Below are 20,224 nucleotides of genomic sequence, written 5' to 3'. Positions count from 1 at the left end.
TTCACTAGCAGAGCAAATTCCTGACAGTCATAATGAGATTTGCTGAGGCAACTAGCTCCCTTCACTTAGGATACTGAATAGCCAATAGAGATTATATTATAGAATATTCTACACCTATCCCAGAAAATAAGTAGTAAAAAAGGATCCACTTACCTAACACTCCTGCTCTGCCCACCCACAAAAAATAAAGCTACCACATTAAAGAAAGTTAACAAATGTTAGGCCAACTTGTCTTCTCCTGCAATAAAACCAGCAGGAAGAGGCTTTGGGCTGGAAATCTCTGCAGAAGTCCCCTCAGAGATCCTTCCATGGTTAGGGGTTTGTCCACCATCATGGAAAAATCTGCAGGGCCCCCACCCGAAAGCTGGCTGTTTCCACCCAGTATCTCGAGACACCAACAGCTGGTGTCCAAATCCCTGAGTATGTGGGGGGACCCTAAGCTGTAGTAGCTTTGGCAGGTGTTTCTATGGGCTGAGGGGTGGAATAATGGACAAGGGACTATCCAATGCCCCTGCTCAGAGAAGACCAATTATAAACACTGATCATTTATAAAGTGAGCTGTTTAAGATGTAGCTCCTCATGGAAATTGTTGAGGAGCCCTGTATCTTGTATTTCAGTTCAGGTTTGTCTTAAAGATGATGGCATAGCAGTTACTCCTAGGCCTCCTTGCGAGCAGGTTACAAACTTCTGCTGGCCAGCCAGCCTAGTGGTTTGAGCTGAACTGAAGTTTCTCCCCACTCCTCATCCTAAATCACGCACACACACACACAAAAAAGTTTGGAGACTTTTATTTTGATTTAAAAAGGAAAGAGGAAGACTTGGTGATTGATGAGACACTACCAGGTCAAATTTGGCTCAAAATTTTAAAAGTGGTGTAAAGATCTTTTTTCAAACCCCAAAACCAATCTGAAGGTCACATTTTCTTTACAATGGATGCTTTAAAAAATAATAATAATCATAATTCCCCATTAATGTTGTAAACCTGAGCACTGTTACGCTAGTGTGGAAGAGACATGGGTCTAGTGCAGTAGTTTTCAACCTGTGGTCCGCTGACCCCTGGGGATCCGCAGACTGTGTCTAAGATCTCCAATGGGGTCCACACTTCCATTAGGAATTTTTTAGAGTTCTGCAAATGAACAAAAGGTTGAAAACCATTGGTCTAGTGCATGAAAAACTGAAAGTGAAACTGATACATAAAAAAACGGGTGATAAAACTTTGCAATACCATAGTAGGTGTTTTTCTGCTGACCATTTCAAAGCAATCCACAAAGCTGGGTAAATTTACTTCCCTGTGCCTCAGTTTCTAACCCAATAAAACAGAGCTAAGTGACATGCCCAGGGTCACAGAACAAGTCAGTAGTACAGTCAGGAAAAAAACCCAGGCTTCTTAGTTGTTCTGTCCATTAGAGACCTTGCTTTCCCAGTTAATGAATCCAACTAGTTTATTTTTATTGTCCATGCTGGGAGAAATGCAGAAACTAAACAAACAGAATTAGATTTTTAAAGGCCTTCCCATTTTAATAATCCAAAGTGTTATTTGTAATGTAGGTTGGGACAATTACTTTAAAAAAAAAAAAAAAGAGTAACTTTACAGTGTTCCTTTAAAAGAAAAATATCTTTGTATAGAATCAGAGAAGTTAGAGAAGTAAAATACCTATTGGATGATCCAGTCAGTCATTCCCTAAAGCACATTTTTAGTGGTTTATTACCTGTGTCTAAAAATATCAGTAGCACCTAAATCCCATTGAAAGCCAAGGGGTATTTGCAATTTTTACTTTTCAGATCTGTTTTTTCATTTGCTGCCGTGTGCTGAGGGCTCTAAATCCAGCCAATAACAATACGAATTTCCCTTGGAGAAACAGATGGTCGCTAGACATTTCACCAGCTCTAGGATTCTCTCAAAGGGCCCGCTACTGGTACAGTTCTGCTAGATATGCAAACAGCAGTAACCACCACTTTACTTCAATATGCAACAGATTAAGAACAGCTCCACAGCCCAGTTTACTGTTAGTTGCTGATCTTTGCCAAATTTCTCATGTGAAGGCGCATACAGGAACAGAAGAGCGAAGACATAAAGGTTCCACATCCCATAGATGACTGTGAAGAAGGCACCATTCATGTACCCTGTGAAGTCCCCCCATTTCCAATGCCCTTCAGCCACCTGTCAGTGAGAAAGCAGAGATGCAATAGGCCAGGAAGGTAAGGAAGAGTCTCAAATATGTTGAATGAGCACCTAGATATAATCAAAGTATCTCAATGGGAGTGTGTGTGCTTGCGCGCGTCTGTCTGAAATAAAAAGCCCACAAGTTGCTCTGTGGATGGATAATGGACCGAATGTTTGGCTTACCACCCAGAACCGAACACACACACACACACACACACACAGAATCAGATGGTAATAAAATACAGGACAATGGACAGAGCAGGTGGCGGAATTGCTCAAGTAAATTCCTGTAAAATCTATTAGGTAAACAGAAACCCACTGCCACATTTTTAGAATTAAAATATAACCAGGCAGCTCACACTGGTGCATTGTTTTCTTTAAACATTTCAAAGGGCTCTATATTAAGACATCACATATCTCTACATCACCACTGCAGCCCATGAGAAAGTACTTCTACACACAAAACCAGAACATAGGGCTTATAGTTAACCAAGAATCATAACCATTTCTTCCTGAAGGTGTGTCCCCTTTTCTACTCACTGACCCAATGTGCTGCCTTATAATTTCTAGAGCAGAAATCCCTCCAACACTGGAAGATTTAGTTTTTCAAGGGTATTGTTCAGCAGAGAAAAGGGGATTAGTCCCAGAGGAAGAATCTGGGATAAGCCTCAAGAAGCTGCGTAGTGTTTGAGACACTGATGAAAATCCATGGCACTGAATGGCCTTTCTGACTATGGCCCTTCTCACTCCAGACTGAGCTTGGATGAACCTGAGGTGTCACAACACAACGCAGGAATGCTTTCATGCAAGATTACCTTTCAGCACACTCACCTGCCGGACAATGAAGAAGATGATAGTCATGGCAGCACAGATCAAGGTGATGACCATCAAGTACTTGAACCTGATATTCAACTCCTGGGTACACAGGCAGCATTAACACACACACACACACACAAATAAGACTTGTACACATCCTCCAGGAGTGACAGCCAATGTTCTTCATTCCCTTACACATCTGAATTCCGCCCAGATGCATGGAGAAGTGGTTTCAGTGTTTGTGATTGTTACTGCTTTCCATTACATCCCTTTTGTGAAATGATACAGGATAGAGTGAGGCTGATTTACTAAGTGAATGTGCAGGAGGCAGCACTACAACTTAATCAAGAGGTTTCATTAAAACGGCAGCAAATTTGACAGCCCCAGGCTTCCATGCTTAGCTGGTTACACTCTCACCATGCTTACAGTGTGAAACTGGACAAAATTTCGACTTACATAGTCAGAGACAAAGGAGGCACTTTAGGAATAAGAGTGAAATTTTCAAGTGTGCCTAAGTGACTTCGGAACCAGACTTAAGACACCTAAATCACTGAGTTGCTTTTGAAAATTGTTGCTCAAATTATGATGTATTTCTAAATGGGGAATTAGACTTACCCAACATTTGCCCCCTTTTTTAATAAAGACTTTCCACCATATCTTCCTATAACCAAAGAATGGCAAGATGCAGAATCCTCTGTGACATCCACTATGGACCTTGCTATAGTCATTGACTTTCCCTGCACAGCACTGAGATACCCCAGAGAGGGGCAACAGAGAAAACCTAGCACTAGATTACAATTGGACAGAAGGCAGTATTTGGCTCGTTGTCTATACACTGTACCCTGGCTCCGTTAATTCTTCCTCTTCAGTTAACAAAGAGCTTGGTCAGACCTTCTGTACCTGTGCTAGGCATGCTCTTAACACAATCTTTCAGTTAAATCAGTAGGCCTTTTCGTTTGGACTAATTCAGATTTTTTGGCTCACTTTTGCATCAACATTTGTTGTTATAGGTTATTGTGACATTTTATAAACTTTCATTCAGTTGGGCTCCCAATCCGGGTAAATTTGGAGCCCAATTACCACATGTGCTGCATATGATTTTTATTGGAGTAAATATTCCAGGTGAGAGAATCACCTAAGATCAAGATTCCACCTGTGATAATATCTACTAGGAAATGTTCAATAAGGGCTTAAATATTTTTGGAAAATAATCCATCATTAATAATACCACAATGGACATTTTGAGCATGTTCAGAAATCTAGAGGGGAGATTCCTTTTCTCCCCTGCAGCAGGAACCAATTGGGAGCAGACCTGCAATCGATCAGTGGAGCTATGTTGATGTATACCAGCTTAGGATCTGGTCCAGACTTCAGTCTCCCTAGTAAAAGTTATTATCAGAACGGAACCCGACCACCCACCCACCCACCACCTACAGGTAGTTGACAGTATCGATTTGACAAGGGTTTTCCAACCTGATACTGAATCTTGCAAGGCATCTTCATGGGTGGGAGACTTAATGGCTTTCCAGGGAAGTTCTGAAACACTTTAAACACCAGGAAGCACAGAAGCAAGAAGTAGAGGCAGAGACAGATGCCTGCTACTGCAATGAATGCCATTAGCTGAGCATACCAGTTAAAGGAAATGACTACTTGACAGAGTGGTGTTTACAGAAACAATCATCCAGGTAATTAGTCTGCTTTCAGTTATCCTAATTCAGGCTTCTAGTGCGTATTCAATGGAAGCTTCAGACTGCAGCTTCCGTCTGAGTGAGGGTGTATGCTTCACGGTTCCTTCCTCAGATCAGTCCCAGAGCTGATGCTTTGTTGTTCCCCCTAAGCACTTGACATGGTGTTAACGAGGCTTAAAATATTAAAACTTCTGCAGGCTAAAAAGGCTAAGCTGGAATTGTCACTTCTGCTTCACTGGCATGAAAAGGCAGGGCTTAGCTGAGAAGTAATCACCAACCAATCTTAGGCGACTCCTGCAAGAGGACTGGGATGCTGGAGAAGTGGAACTAATCATGTTACCTTATCTCAGACTGGAATAAAAATTAAGGCAGCTGAAAGAACTTCCAGTGTGACCAGGCAACTTTAAACAGAAAAATCATATAAATGCTGTAGGACCATGCTCCGGATCAGCAATGAAATGAACTGCCCTGGAGTTAAAAACAAAACAAACATAAAAACCTTACAGTCAGATCAGGAGAGGGAACAGCATAATCGGTGCAATTTAGACAGGATTTGCTCTAGAATCACTGTAATACCCAAACCCTAATTCCAGATATGCCATTTTCCAGACTTCCTACAGCTTGAAGCAGGTGCTAATTTTTCTAGTTACTTCCCTTATATTACATCAGTCTCAGAATTCATCCTTACAGCAAAATCTACATGCTGCACTAATATTTGAGAGAGTGTCACCCTACAGAACCATAACACTGTTCACTCAGGAGGACACTCTAGGTCATCCACAATATTAAAATAATTAGAAACCAACTATCGGTCCCATTTTATCCAAGATAGGATGCTTTTCACCAGTTAAATAAGAACTTGGAGAAAAATAAATTGTTACTTAAATATTCCTAGTTTCTGCCACAAGAAACACTTGGTACTAATAGATGGAAGGATACAGCCAGCTTCATGCCAACATCTGTAGTCCAGATACCGTAGAATGGATTTTTCAGTTGTACCCCTCTGAAAACAGGAGAGAATCCACGATAGTCATAGACCACATCAGTATAAAGTTGAAAATAGAGCAAGATGCAAGTTCTTAAGCATTATTCTTTGCAGCGTGGAAAAACCTGAGTAATGTTATTTTCAACTAAGTGGGGAAAGGGATAGGAAGTGGGAAGGAGGGACATACTTGTCCATGTTTCCAAATATTATCCATTTTCGGAGGAGCAGAGTATTTTAAATCAGAGCATGATCACGTTAGCACTACAGAGGCCAGTTGGAAGATAGTGTCTCATTTACCTCTTATAAATGACAAAGATGAAGAGGCAGAAGGAGCCAACAGCTATTGGCCCAACCCACTTCCAGTACCCAGAGAGTCACGTTTGATCATTTTGATCCTAAGCAAACAAGGATGGGGAAAAAATAATCAAAGGTATTCTTTCCATGCCAGGTAGAGCCAAGAAGCAAAGTTAGAGGCATAAACTTCATTACAAAAACATGGAGAAATTGCACAGGGCAGACTATTCTGGGGTTTTTTTTATTATTATTATTTGAAACAAACAGAATGATGACTCTGAAATGACATGTAGCACAATGGCAGGTTCTAGGATACTGCACAACACGCAGGACACAGGCCTGGTTAAACTCACCCTGCTGTGCGTTGCTGTGTTTGGATCCAAGTGCTGGATCCGATCCCACATGCTTCTAAACCCATTGAGACTGAGCAGTGACCACATGCTGTCTCTAACCTCTCAGGTCAATCAAATCAGAAGATTCGGATTCCCTGACAGGTGCCCCTTCTTGGAAGCGGGACCCTCAGTCCAGCTGAGAGTTACAGCAAGGAACGGAGGCTTTGCACAGTAACTCCTTCACACACACACACACACACACACGCATACACACACTCCTACCTTACTCACAGAGAAAGCATAAGAGATTTACAGATCCATGAAAAAATAATAAGCCTTTGCAAAAATCCCTCTCTTCAGTACCCTCACCAGACAGAGGCCTTTGGGTTTTGGCCAGTCCTTTCTAGGGATCCCTCTTGCTGCTTAGCCTTCAGATTCTGGTCTCTCCCCTCCATTGAAATTGCCAGTCCAAGAGCCACTCTTTTAGAAGTTGCAGACCCCTTTGTCAGGTGACCACCATCTTTCACTTCAAGTCCTTTGTTTGGTGATCCTTTTCTTGGCTCCTAGCTCTCATGGAAGGATGGGGTTGTCTGGGAAGTGCCCAATTTATCATCCAAGGGTGCTTGTGTTCGAGTAGGAGAGCCTCCAGGTTAATGACCCTTGGACAATTGGTATTGTTTGCCCTCTGTCAACACCTCTTGGAATGTCAGTCCAAAATGGAGGCAAAAAGACCTCAGGGAAGGCACAGTACAGTCTTACAACCAAAACGGGGCTCCCAAAACAAAATGGAGTTTGTAGTTTGATATAGATACATACAGGCATAAACTGAGTTGTCACATAGGGCTCTTCTGTTGCATTTTCCTTCCATTTCCTCTATTTATTTGTTGTCCCCTTGTAAAATAGTCTCTTACCATGTATTTATAGAGTGCCTAGCACCATGGAGCCACAATCCCCACTGGGGCTCCTGAACACCAGTGTAATATAATAAACAATAATCATCACTCAACATTCAGGTGGTCCTTTATATTGCCAAAAAGTGAGCCTTTACCAGGCACCAAATTGCAACTTAATCCAAATGGCTGGGGGGGAAAAGACCCCAGCACCACTATATTTAAAAAGATACTTTTTTACAAAATGGAAAATAATAAAAAAAAGGCAAGCCTTTAGATTTTCCAGATCTGTTGTACACATTGGCATCTCCATCTCTTGCTTTATTAACCCTGTCCAAGTATGGCTAGTTACCAGATTGTGCTGAAACCACCTTCATGTACTTCTATATATATCAGCTTCAAATCCTGCCCAAATGGAAGGCAAGTTTTGGAATAATTTCACCCTGGATGTTGGAAGAAGCACATGTGCATGAATTTGACTGACAGCAAAGCTGGTTTTAGTGCAAGTCTTCACAATTTATCTATATAAAAGACTCATTACTCTATAGTCACACCTACCTTCACACACTCTCCACAAAAGATTATCCAAAATGACAGAAACATGGCATAGAAGATTCCTTGTCGAATATCTTCAAAGAGCAACATCAAAGTCCAGTCAAATCTAATGGAAAACCACTCTACTGGGATGTTTATGAATGTCATGGAGATTCCAAGAGCAAAGATGACTTTGGAGAAGCAGAAACAGAGTTAACAGAATCCTTTTGGATTTCAAAGAAAAAAATCCCAGCTACGCTTGAGGAGGCAGGTGTGGACATACAGTAGCATGTTTGAGCAGCATCTTCACATTTCTGCACCAGTCACAAACTCCATTGTCACCCAATTCTTAGATTTTTTGTTAAGAAGTCACTTGTCTCCATAGTTTTTCTATCATAAACCAGGCTTTCCAAATCAAGTCTTAAGCTATTTTTAATATAACCTCGTATATGTGTAGATCCTTTTACTAAAGCTCACCGCCATATCTGTATCAAGTGAGATGAATCAACTGGTTACCAAGAGGCTTGTCAACAAGGCCAATTAGTTTAGTGACTATGAAACAGGGCTAGGAGTGAGTTAGGTCTGAAGGCCAACAAGGTTCGAAAGAATCATGAAAAGGCAGAGTCTGGAATTTTGGGAGAAGGGAAGATATTTGCACTTTGCTGCCAAAGCCTATCCTTGTTAACACTTCCCCCCACCTTCATGGTGGCACTGGTATTTGTCTTCCGACAAATACCACGACTAAAGGCTCACATGGTGACTGGCAAGTAAGGCATCGCTATTAAAAATATCTGTGCCTAGGAGTAGGAGTCTAAACGAAAATAAAATGCTACTTTATGCAGAGGACTGAGAAGTAGTCAAATCCCGATGGGGTAAATCTCGATTCCCCTCTAGTTACACAGGCTTTGACTGGGGAGCAGCATTTAGACTGAAGTCCATTGTGTTCACTGGGTCATCAGAGAGAATTACTCTGCTACTCACTTTTCAAGCAGGACAGGAGCACGCGTCAGCATTGTGATCCGTCTCCAATACCAAACCAGGATGATAAAGATGATGGGTGTGAAGAAGGTTTTCATTGCAAACCACATCTTGGTAAAATATTTATTCTGATGGATACCCTGAGGGAAGACAAGTTTAAGTGTGGAAACTGTACAATATTTCACACTTTTCCCTACCTGCAGTCTATATAGCAGACTGTCTCTGTGCAGTTTCCTTTGCAGGCCCTGGGAAAGAGCTATTTATATTTATATGTTTTAAAGCAAACAGTGCTGGTAAAATACCCTATTTAATACCCCCAGCTATAAGCCAGGGAGTAGCAGAGCAAACTTCACCACACAGCCCTGGCAGTGAGCCTCAGCTCTAATCTTGAGGAAAGATTTAATTCCTGCCCTCTCTGTCTTTTTCTTTTGTATGGCTTGGCTAGGTAGCATCAACTACAAATTTATATCTAAGTTTGATAGCCAGAACATTGCCACAGCAGTGAGGTGGTGAATGTCCTTCAGGCCCCCGGCAAAAGAACGAAGGCGACACTCACATGTGATGTGCTCCATCGTTTGTGCCTGGTGACCACAGTCACATACAGGTGTTTGCCTCATTTTTCATTTAAAGAGGGTTTGTCCACATCTCGCAGGAGATATCCTGATGCGATTCAATCTGCACCAGTCTTTCCGACAAACCAAAACCTGATAGTTTCTCAGCAGGGTCAGTGATGAGCGGTTTGTTTTGAGCGGTCGAAATGCTCCATGTGACTCTCCATTGAGCTTCAGCATAGAAGTTTGGCTGTAAGGGTCTTGATACTGTTCCATAGAGGGTTGCAGGATTTTAATCTCATCTTTGGGAGTTCTGCAGGTCATCATGCAGCAGGATCCCCGCAGTTGCATTGACATGGTTAAAAAAGCGAGATGTCTGAGTAGCTCTTCTAATCTGTGGAGGCTGGATGTGTGATAGGACTGGGAGCCACTCAACTGGAGTCGATTTGAGCATCCATGACACTATGCGCATAGCATTATTAAGTTGAGTGTCAAGGAGTTTAGTGTGACTGCTAGGGGACCACACTGGCACACAATGTTCAGCTGCAGAATATACCAAGGCAATTGTTGCAGTTTGTAAGGTCCGTGGACTGGAGCCCTGTGATGTTCCAGCCAATTTTCTGAGAAGCGCAACATGAGACCTGACCTTATTCGAGGTGTTGTTGAAAGGTCAAAACTCCAGTCCAGTGTAATACCAAGACACTTTGGATTAGCCTCATGGCTGACGCTCTCACCTCAGAATGGCACAACAAGTTGGTATTTGCCATTTTATTGTTCAGACGGAAAGCAGTCACCTGGGGGGCGGGGGTGGATGGGTTAGGCCTAAGTTTCCAGCATTGGAAATAACCAGCCATTGTGCTAAGATCTCAGGTTAGGGTGCAGCTGATGGTATGGAGGCTTGTATGCTGAACAGGTAGAGCAATACCAGCTACATGAACTTCCTTGACTCCGTCGCTGGTATATCCGCGGTGTATAGATTAAAAAGTATCCAGGCCAGAACAGTTAAGAGTTCTTGGTCTACTGATCTAGCCATTAAGGTGTACCTTAAAGCGGTGGTCCCCCGTCATTGCTGCCAAGAGGTGGATCATTACCGGCAGTTGAATGACGTGAGAGATCTTGAGGAGGAGGTCCTGTCTTCAGACAGTGTCGTATGCCAAGGATAGATCAACAAGGGCGATCCCTGTCTTCAACTTAAGTTGGAATACTTCCTCAACGTGGCCAGTAAGTGAAGCTACGTGGTCACAGCAGTTCCTCTTCAGGCAAAATCCTGCCTGCTCCGCTGGGAGGATGTCTTTGATAATGTCAGACAGATGGTGAAGCAGCACCTGTTCCATGAGCTTGCTGACGGCTGAGAGGAGAGAGATGGGGTGGTAGCTGGCTGCCTCCTCTGGGGTTTCCCAGGCTTCAGTAGGGCAGCCACAATTGCCAGCTTATTGGCTCTTCTCCAGTTCTATGTACAGCAGTAAAAAGCACTGCCAGTCATTCTCGTCCCCATCTCCCCAGATTCTTGAGAAACTCTGGAGGAATGCCATCAACCCCTGCAGCTTTCTGGAGTTCAGAGTGAACTCTAACATGTTTTAAACAAAAACTCTTCTGGTTCTGTGTGCCACAATGGTAGTGGCTAGACAGCTCAATGAATTAGGAATAGGAACTAGGGTATTTTATTTCTAAATCATCAATTCCATTTTGTGCAGATTGGCGATGACTAGAAGTTGCCCTGTGAGGCACAGATGAAATAAAATGGATTGTCCCAGTCCACTTGTGGTAGCGGTTAAGATATTTGATGTCATTTACTGAAGGCAGGCGATAAAAATATCACACACACTTACCATCAGGCAAACATCCTTTATTTCTCCCACGCCCACATTAATTCCCTGACTTTCGTTTACAGAGAGTCGAATGCTGATGAGGTAGAATAAGTGAGCCACAGTTCCAATTTCCATGGAAGACAGCATATCACAGTCAGAGTTGGCCTTCATGTGCTCTAGTCTGGTGGAACAGCATAGAGAGGGAAAATACAAGAGTCAGCATTGCTCACACTTAATTGGACCTTACCATGGTTTCGTTCAGTTCACCGAAACAATCAGTTACTGCTTTAAAATGTGGAGATGCACAGTACAAAGTCCTTATCATATCCTGAGTATTCCCTTTTCAGGGAAAGCAGGACTGTGGAATAAGACAGGCAATTACATTACCATATTGCCTTTCACTTGTGAGGTGGGACAGCTGGTTAAGCAGATACCTGTAGCTGAAACGTATTATTGAGTTATCATTTATTTTTAAAAATGACTATAGTAGTTACTGTAAATGGCACTGTTGCAAAAAACAAAACAGGGATAACTAAGACAAATGAACTTTCTTTAGTCTCACCTCGTTTGTGCTCCAATCACATCAGAATATTTTGCATAATGCATAGACCTTGCACAGCTATAATATCTCCAAAGGATCTCCAAGCATATTACAAACATTAGTGGATTAACTCTCCCAGCTCCACAGGGATGACAGGCATTATTTCCTTTTCCCGCCCTGCTCCTTTTAACAAAAACAGGAGAAACTGAGCAACAAGTGGTTTGCCCAGGGTCATACCGGAAGGCTGTTAGAGTGGGGACAGAACCTAGATCTCCTGACTCGCTGTCTTACTCACAAGGCAATCTTTCTGCTCCAAAATTGCACTCACTACTAGGTCTAGTCTGCTTTCCTCTAGTTAATGCTTTGATCACAGGGCAATGTCCAGATAGGGCAATCAAACACTCATTCAGGACACATGGATGCAGCAGCTAAATCCTGTGAAGCATGAGAATACTGAAGTAGTAGTGGGCCCCTGACTAAATTTTGTCCCATAACCTACTTTTGAAGATACAAAGGAGCATTTTAGCTTTCGTGTCTGTACTGCATGTACCATTTCTGTCCATTCAGCGACTATGTCATCACGATAAGCCAGTGACACGTCAAATGTAATCTCTGCATTGTCTTCTGCAAGGGTAACCAACCAAAATAATTATAACGCGAACTGTAGGCAATGTTGGCTCAGGGAAGGAGGATAGATAGACATCCTTGAATTCTCTCAGGTGGTGATTTACGGAGGGATTTTCAAAGGCACTCAGCAGTGGTCTAATTCTGCCCCACTGAAGTCAAGGGGAATAAAGATCGGCCAACACAGATTGCTTTTGAAAATCCACCCTTAGCCCATCCTGGATATTTACGGCCTTACTTGAGAACAGGTCAAAGAGCCCGCTGCTCAATCATTATGGTACCCTTCTCTAGACGTAATAGAGCTCACTCACTTCTAGCATTACATCGAATTCTGTTTTCCGAAGCTGAGATTTTTCAAAGGGCCCCATGTGCAATCCACTTTGAGTTGGTTTATGCCCCTATAATGAAAGGAGGGGTGCTCTGTAACAATTATTGCTCTGTTTCCAAAATGTGATTTATGTGCTGTGTGAGTTGAAGAGAAGGCAACAGACAGTTTCGGCACCCTCACCCACAGATATACACAGTCATGAGACCAGCGATTGCAAGCCTCTGGGACTGAATGAGTTTAACTACCCAAACAATGGAGCAGCCATCATGGGGACACTGTGGCTGGATCCTAGATGGACTGGCTGGACAACTGGGCAGAAGAAAGACTTAATTATCTTCGCCCTATAACGAAGGCCTGGTCTTCACGGGGGAAACTGACTGGCAGACATATAGCAGTATAATTATATAACTATAGCTGTGCCCGTATAGCTTCCAACAAGGACACTATTCTAGAATAAAAATAACTTTATTCCAGTGTAATTTCCACACTTACGCAAGTCCAAAGACACCATTGAGCAATATGGTCATTGAGCCGATACACACACAGGGATGGTGGGGGCTTTCAGAAAACCCAGTTTTCCCTGGGCCTGGTGAGAGACACTCGGAGAGAATGGGACCAGGCTGTGTCTCAGGAGCTTGTTGGCTTTCTAAGAGCATGTGCGTTGGTTCATGACTTATCCTCAGTGGGTGAGGTTGTGTGTCTCAACCAAGGAGGTCAGACCAGATGATCATGGTCCCTTGTGGCCTGAAAATCTATGCAAAGCAAGTCCTGTGGGAAATCTGTTGACCAGCTCCAAGTTGCACAGAAGAGCTGCAGTGACAGCTTGAAGCTGGTCAGAGAAGTGAGGTGAGTTACCCGTAGTCAAACAGGAGGTCTGTAGCAAAGCCAGGAATTGAACTCGCTCACCCTAAGTCCTAGTGCAGGGCTTAATCATAAGCCCAACCTTCCTCTATTAATAAAGTCCGTTCACACTAGAATTGGAGTCATTATTTCCATCTCTGCAGAACCAAACTGTACACTACATGCTGCTTGACTCTGAACAAGAGCGCTTCACGCTCAGAGAGCTCTTCAAATGAAAAGTGCAAGTCATATTAGCAGCACAGATTCATGTTGTCTCAGTCTCCTGGTGAGCTGGATAGTACATTCATTTTACCAATGTATCCATTTGTACCCATTTTTACAGATTAGAATAATCGCTTAGACAAGATCATCCCTTTTTGGTCCCTGACATGTAAAATGGAAGAGCAGTACCTGCCACACGGACTGTGCAATTTTGAGGCTAATTGTCTGGAGCTGCCCCTTGCTAGCATGGCATGATCGAGAAAAGAGGGCATGTCAGTGTTACCCTGATCACCCAGCTTTGAACAATCCCACTTTCTGATATACTTGCACTGGAGGCTAAAATGTCCATTGTAACGTTTTATATGCATACAACACCGTCAGCCTGAAGGAACCCAAAACACAACATAGAGCATCCCTGAACCAATGCTACTGATGGAGGGGAGAGTGTGGGACAGCTGAGCTGACACACATAACACTACAGAACACAAAGGAGTTTAGACTGTAAACTCCTCAGGGCAGAGACCGTTTCATGCCATATGTTTGTATAGGGACTAGCAAAATGAGGCTTCTAGGTGCTACTGTAATACAATTAATACTAACCAAGCACATCAAGCAGTAATAGCTCTCCCAGGCTGTCTACTTCTCTCCTCTACAATCATTCCGAAATTCTGAACTGTGCCAGGAGCGCCTCTGTTCGGGACTGTTCAAGTTTTATTGTCACTTGAAGCAGGAAAAAAAAATTGCTTAAAATATTTCTAAAATCCATTTAAAAATGCTAAGCCTGCCACAGGTAGATATTTTGATCAAGCAGCATAGGGACAGTTAGTAAATGACTTACTGATGGCATTATCCATCTCGAACATGATGTCCAGCTGCATGGTGACAATCATGAACTGGAGCCAGGGGTTCATCTCCCTATTGGGGAGGGGAAAGCGAAAGGCAAACACAATATCACCAATGTCTATTGGTCTGCTCATTTCCTCCTCAAGATCTCAGATCTTCTCACCCTGGCTGGGTCCCCAGGGCATTAGCCATTTGGTTTGGTGGTGGGGTTTTTGTACATCTATGCATTTTATTGACACATAAGGCACAAGTGTAGAGGCACTCAGAGCTGAAAATGTAACACAAACCACATTCATAAAATTTGCAAATCCATGGCACAATGACTAACTGCTTTTCGGGCACATATTCACCACCGACCCCTCCTCAGGTGTGCATGTGGGATGAGCTCTGTGCCAGTGAATCTCTTCCAGCAGGTCTTTAAAAAGAGGATGTTCCCTAGTAACCCTTCTGCTTATGCAGGAGCAAGTATAAGTGAAAGCAACATCTACTTGTGCCAGAGGGACACTCTCTCTAAGCTCCCCTCTGAAGATATTGCTCCAGGCATGAGGTCCTCAGCTGGGGTCCTGGCTGCAGTAACCTGTAGAACAAGCCTGTTCACCCTCTGGATGGAGACTCTGATAACTGGACAGATGTGTTCCAGTCATCATATAATTACACATACTGGTACTACCAGTGGCACCCAATTTTACATCCTTCTGTTTCTTGCTCTGGTAAACAGGCCTCGTGTACACTTGAGTTCTTTGCCAAAAGTTTCCCACCATTGCTACCACTGGGTCAGCTTTGGCAATGGAAGATAGCAACTATGGGAGCAAAAGTGTTACAGGACTCTGCGTGGCTACATCTTCCTGTTTGTCTAGAGTGGCTTGGCGCAGAGCTAGACAACTTGGGAGAGCCTGGTCTGCATGAACACTCCCATCCCATCTACCATTCATGTTCACAAGAGTGGAAATTCTTGGCAAAAATTCTAAGATGAAAAAGGCCTTCTTGGGCCTGATTTTGACCTCACATTGGTGTAGATCAGGAGCCACTCCCATGAAGTCAAGGAAATTAAAACAGATATAAACTAGATCAGAATCCGGTCCAGGTACCTTTATGATGAGACATCTAGAATATGCATTCTTTGTGGCTCCCAGACACGTAGAGCAATAGACAAGGCTCCCTCTAGAAGACACGACAGGCAGAGGCAGCACTACCCCTCTGGGGGTCCTTCACAGGAACATCTCCCCCCCCCACACACAATAAACAAACAAAAAGCAAATAGGGGGCCCACTTTGAGCTGCTCAGGGCCCTAAGCAAATTGCTTAGTCTGCTTATGCCTAACGCCCGCTCTGATTACAGGGTCCCCATTCAGCAAGGTAGTTAAGCACATGGGTAATTCCACGGACATTGTGGTAACAGGGCCCAACCCCTCCTTTTCATTAAGGATAATGCAGCAGTAATGAAGCCAGAGTAGAAATGATTTTACACTTCTTGGTTTTACACTTACCACAAGCTGTTTTGACAGGGTTTAGCTGGCTAGTAGGACCTGGCCAAGCTGTGCTAAAACCACCAGTCTAGTTCAGATTGCTGCTTTAATAAATAGGTTTAACACTGAGTCCATCCCCACTCGTAGTTCAACCAGGATGAAAACAGGGGTTAGCTGCTTCAGGCAATATGGTTTTACTAGCTGGAAGGCCATCACCAGGACTCTGCACGAGTAGGAGGGGAAGTGGGGTCACCCTTTGTGACAGCTATGAGCTACTGACAGATTAAAGCCAGAGTAGAAATACTGGCCAGAATAAATGATAAAACTTTAAATCCTGCCTCGTAAAATCAGCGAAGCATGAGCTGGTTTCAAACTTTCTTGCCAGAGGATTGGCAAGGTTCCTCATCAACAGAACCTGCCATTGATCAACTTAGTCCTCCAGTTACCAGTGGAGATCGTGGATTTGTTGTTGCTTTGGTCCTCTAAGCATCCACCCATGCAGCGATTCCCCCCATCCCCCAAAAATACTATATATAAGGGCATCAGCAACCTGCAATTGGCAGGGTAGATAGGAGTGAGGGCTGAATGTATAATGTCCATGTCACTTCAGCTAGATCCTCTCCTTTTATACCATTACCTCTCCTTTCTTAGAGCTAAAAAGGGACTACTGCATTCCTAGCACCATATTGTTCCCAATAAAGGAGGTTGCACAAGCCGCATGTAATGGACATGAAACTAAGGAAGCTCTGAAATCCTGTTGAGCAACATTCTAGTTGCAAAACTTTCCAGTAACTGTTGCAAACCTGGCATTGAGTAAAAAGATTTCACCTCAAATCCATCATCTGTGGAAACCAAACATCACGCTGCTATTCCCCGCCTTGCCCCCGGTTCCTTATAAAGGCCTGAGACAGAATATTGGTGTCTGCTGTATTTAATATTAATGGCTACATCAAGAGACATTAACTCAATATTCTGGAAACCTTTATTAGGGCAGAGAGAGGGACAAAGTGTTGTGCAGGAGGTCAGACTAGATGATCATACTGGTCCCTTCTGACCTAAATATCTATGAATCTATGAAAGCCAACAGAATAACTTGCAACATCCAGCTGGTCTCGTGCTCTGAGCTGGGGTGCTCATTGCAGTGAGGGAGGGAGGGGAATACCAGATTGGGGGCGCTTATTAGGAAGGAAGTTATGTTTTTTTAAAGGGACATATGCCCTGATTCACCATGGTCTCACCCCAAGCTCTGAGCATGCAGATACTCCATGCCATGAAGCAATGACACGAGCCATAGAGCCCCACAACAGCATTTCCCCCTGCTGCCAGTGAAGCAGCTCAGCTAGGACCAGGCTCTGTGTTTGGCCTCATTCTATCAACTGGCCCAGCATGGAGCTGACACGTTCTGTTTTGTAAACACTCACTGCTCAATAGCTTGTTCGGGTTTTGCATCACTCAACAAGCAGTTTATGAATCAAAAATCAAATGTCCCCATTTTTATGATCATCTATGAAGACACAACAAATGGCAGTCATTTAAAGGACTACACAGTAAATGGACAGTGCCATAAGTAAATGATGTTACCTCCACTCTTTGACAGTACACTGTCAGCCCCTCCAATGCAATTAAAGTCTGCCCAGCTGTCAATCACTGCCACTCCCTGCAGTAGATATGATGGGGCCAATTTACCAGGTCATTAAAATAATGCAGGGTGACACCACTTACTACATGTGTTCCCCTTCAATGCCAAATAGCACATCTGGCCAGGAAGGATGATCATGTGGTGAAAGAATGGGACTAGGAGAGCCAGGTGCCATTATCTCCTTTGCAACAGAATCCCTGTGTGATCTTGGGCAAGTCAATCAGATTGGTTAAGGAAGCAATTTTTCTCTGCTGCTGTGAGAATCTGCTTAACAGCTTCCCTGACCTGGGAAAGGAGCTCTTCAAAAAGCCCAGAGGTGAAAAACATAGTCACAAAACACAGAGAACCCCAAGTGTCACTCTACCAAAATGCCTCCTCAGTCTCTTCCATTCTCCTCCCACACTGTCAAGAGCCCACCTCAGGAAGCAGACTTCCTTTTACTGTAACTTGTACTGAGCTTCCTCTTGGCGGAGTTTCTGAAATGAAATCTGAGAGAGACTTCAAAGAGAAAAAAACCCACCATCACAGCACAATTACAGATAAACAAGATTCTTCAGCTGGAGCAGTTCCCAGAAGTTTTTGTTGTTATTATTTGTTTAACTGAAGATTAGGTTACTTCCTGCAACTGCTCAGAGAGAAGTTAAATATTTTAGTTCCAGAGTTCTTATTCAGTTTTCCCTTCCTCTCCAAGCAGATACTGAAACTATGCAGTACCATCTTTTTCCCCTCTGACCCTTCTTTCCTGGTAGCCACTAGAGTCCACAAAGAGGTCTGGGGAAGATACATGTTCATGGAAGCAATTCAGCAACACTTAACTGAACAGGACAGAGGGAAGGAGAAAGTTTGCACCTTTAACACTTATCCATCAGACCTCCCACTAGAAAAGCGATGACTTGGGAAATCAGCAAGCTCTCTCCAACAATGCACAGCTGTGTAGTGCTCATGTTTTCTATAACTGCCCCAGCCATACTTGACCCCCTTCGTCAGCAAAACTGAAGGCTTGAAAAGTGCTGTGGGGATGGGAAGGAGACAGGCTCAGCACTGGCTGCTGAGGCAAAACTGGATCTGCCTCCCCTCTTCTGAGAGCTGTGATTTAGATTGGTGCTTGGCTGCTTTAAAAGGAGCAGGAACGCAAAAGTAAATCAATGACCCTATCTTCCCCCTCCTTGCCTTTCAATTCATGCAGCAGCTATTTATGGCAGTCTCATAGAGCCTCTTCAGCTGTGGGGAGAGCCAGAACTGCCCATTCAGCAGGTGCTTCTTTTAGTTCTTGAGTCCCAGAACCATAGGCTAGCTCTACACTACAAACTCTTGCTGGCACAGAGGTGGGTCAGGGGTGTGATGCGGTGTGATCCCTGGCCAACATAGCTGTGCGGGTAAAAGCCCCAGTGTAGATGCAGTTGGGCTGGTAAACACTATATCCACACTAGGAGTGCTTTGCAAGCGCAGCATACTGGGATAGCTGTACAGGCAATGTGCTCTTAGTGCATATCTGGCGATAGAAGTTGGAGATGGAAGGGCTAGTCAGATCCACAGGCTGGGGCTAGAGTAGGATTGTCCCCTACAATATATGCTTCAGGCAATTTTAAAGTGACATTGAATCTGGAAGAACATGCAAGCAAACCTACAGGGAACTGTAAGAACACAAGGCCAGGGGACACATAGGGGGCATTTAGATTTCTGTACTGTATTTAGCCTATCAAGGCTCCCGTCTGTTATAGGAGTACTCTGTATGCATATTAGAGCTAGGAGATTTCAGAAACATGGCCTGTTGCATACTGGAAGAATCCATGAGCTTTCCAAAGGTTTTGTGAAAATTATGAGAGCACGAACCAGGGCCCAGAGCAGCCTAGTGGTCAGGACACTCTCCTGGGATGGTGGAAATCCAGGCTTAGATCCCTGCTCCTCCTAATTCAGAGCAGGGACTTGAACTTGGTTCCCCCATATCCCAAGTGGGATACAGAGTCCGTCTCTCTCAGTGAATGCTTAAGTTATTTATACCAAGTGGAACAGCTCCAGCAGGAAAGGCAGAGAGACCCAGCCCAGAACGGCAGCAGCCTGGGGAGGAGGGCATTCACTTTCACTGTGGGAGAATGGCAGAGTCGGGACACACATTTGGCTCTCCCATGTCAGAGGTGAATGCTCTCACCCCCAGGTTACTGGCTATTCCGGGGGTCTCACTCTCTGGTTTTGACCAGAAATTTCTGGGCCTGAGAAACCTTCCTGATGACAGTTTAATCCAAACGGATACGCTCCCACCAAAAGTGTTTGTTTCGACAAAACATTTCCAATGAAGAACCCTTTTATTGAAAAGTTCCTGAATACATATGGCACCAGTAGATGTACTCAAGAATATGCTGAATAGTTTCTGGGTTTTGTAGGCCCGATAAAACTTCTTGTGCACTGCAAATAGCTTCCTCTAGATTTTAAACTGATGTAAAATGCAGTCAGTTTCATGCCCCATGCCTATCCTCTACCAATTTTTGTGGTTTTACAGTCACCTTTTCCTACTCAAAAAAGGGTTTCTCTGTCCTGCTGCTGTGTGTAAGAACCACACAAACAACAGGGGAAATAGACTATATGGGGGGGTGGAGGGTGGAAATAAACAAGCTGAAACAACCAAAAAAAACCACACACAGTATTCTTAGATGTTCCATATCAGACTAAGTAAAACAATTGTCC

General features: G+C 43.7%; 1 pseudogene; it reads right to left on the bottom strand.

The window, feature by feature from the left end:
- Window positions 1-698: 698 nt before the first annotated feature.
- LOC102935542 lies at window positions 699-18,510 on the bottom strand (annotated as a pseudogene).
- Between the last annotated feature and the right edge of the window lie 1,714 nt (window positions 18,511-20,224).

This window comes from Chelonia mydas, chromosome 8 (assembly GCF_015237465.2).
Source record: "Chelonia mydas isolate rCheMyd1 chromosome 8, rCheMyd1.pri.v2, whole genome shotgun sequence".
Classification (NCBI taxonomy): Eukaryota; Metazoa; Chordata; order Testudines; family Cheloniidae; genus Chelonia; species Chelonia mydas.
This window is presented reverse-complemented; position numbering and strand designations above follow the sequence as displayed.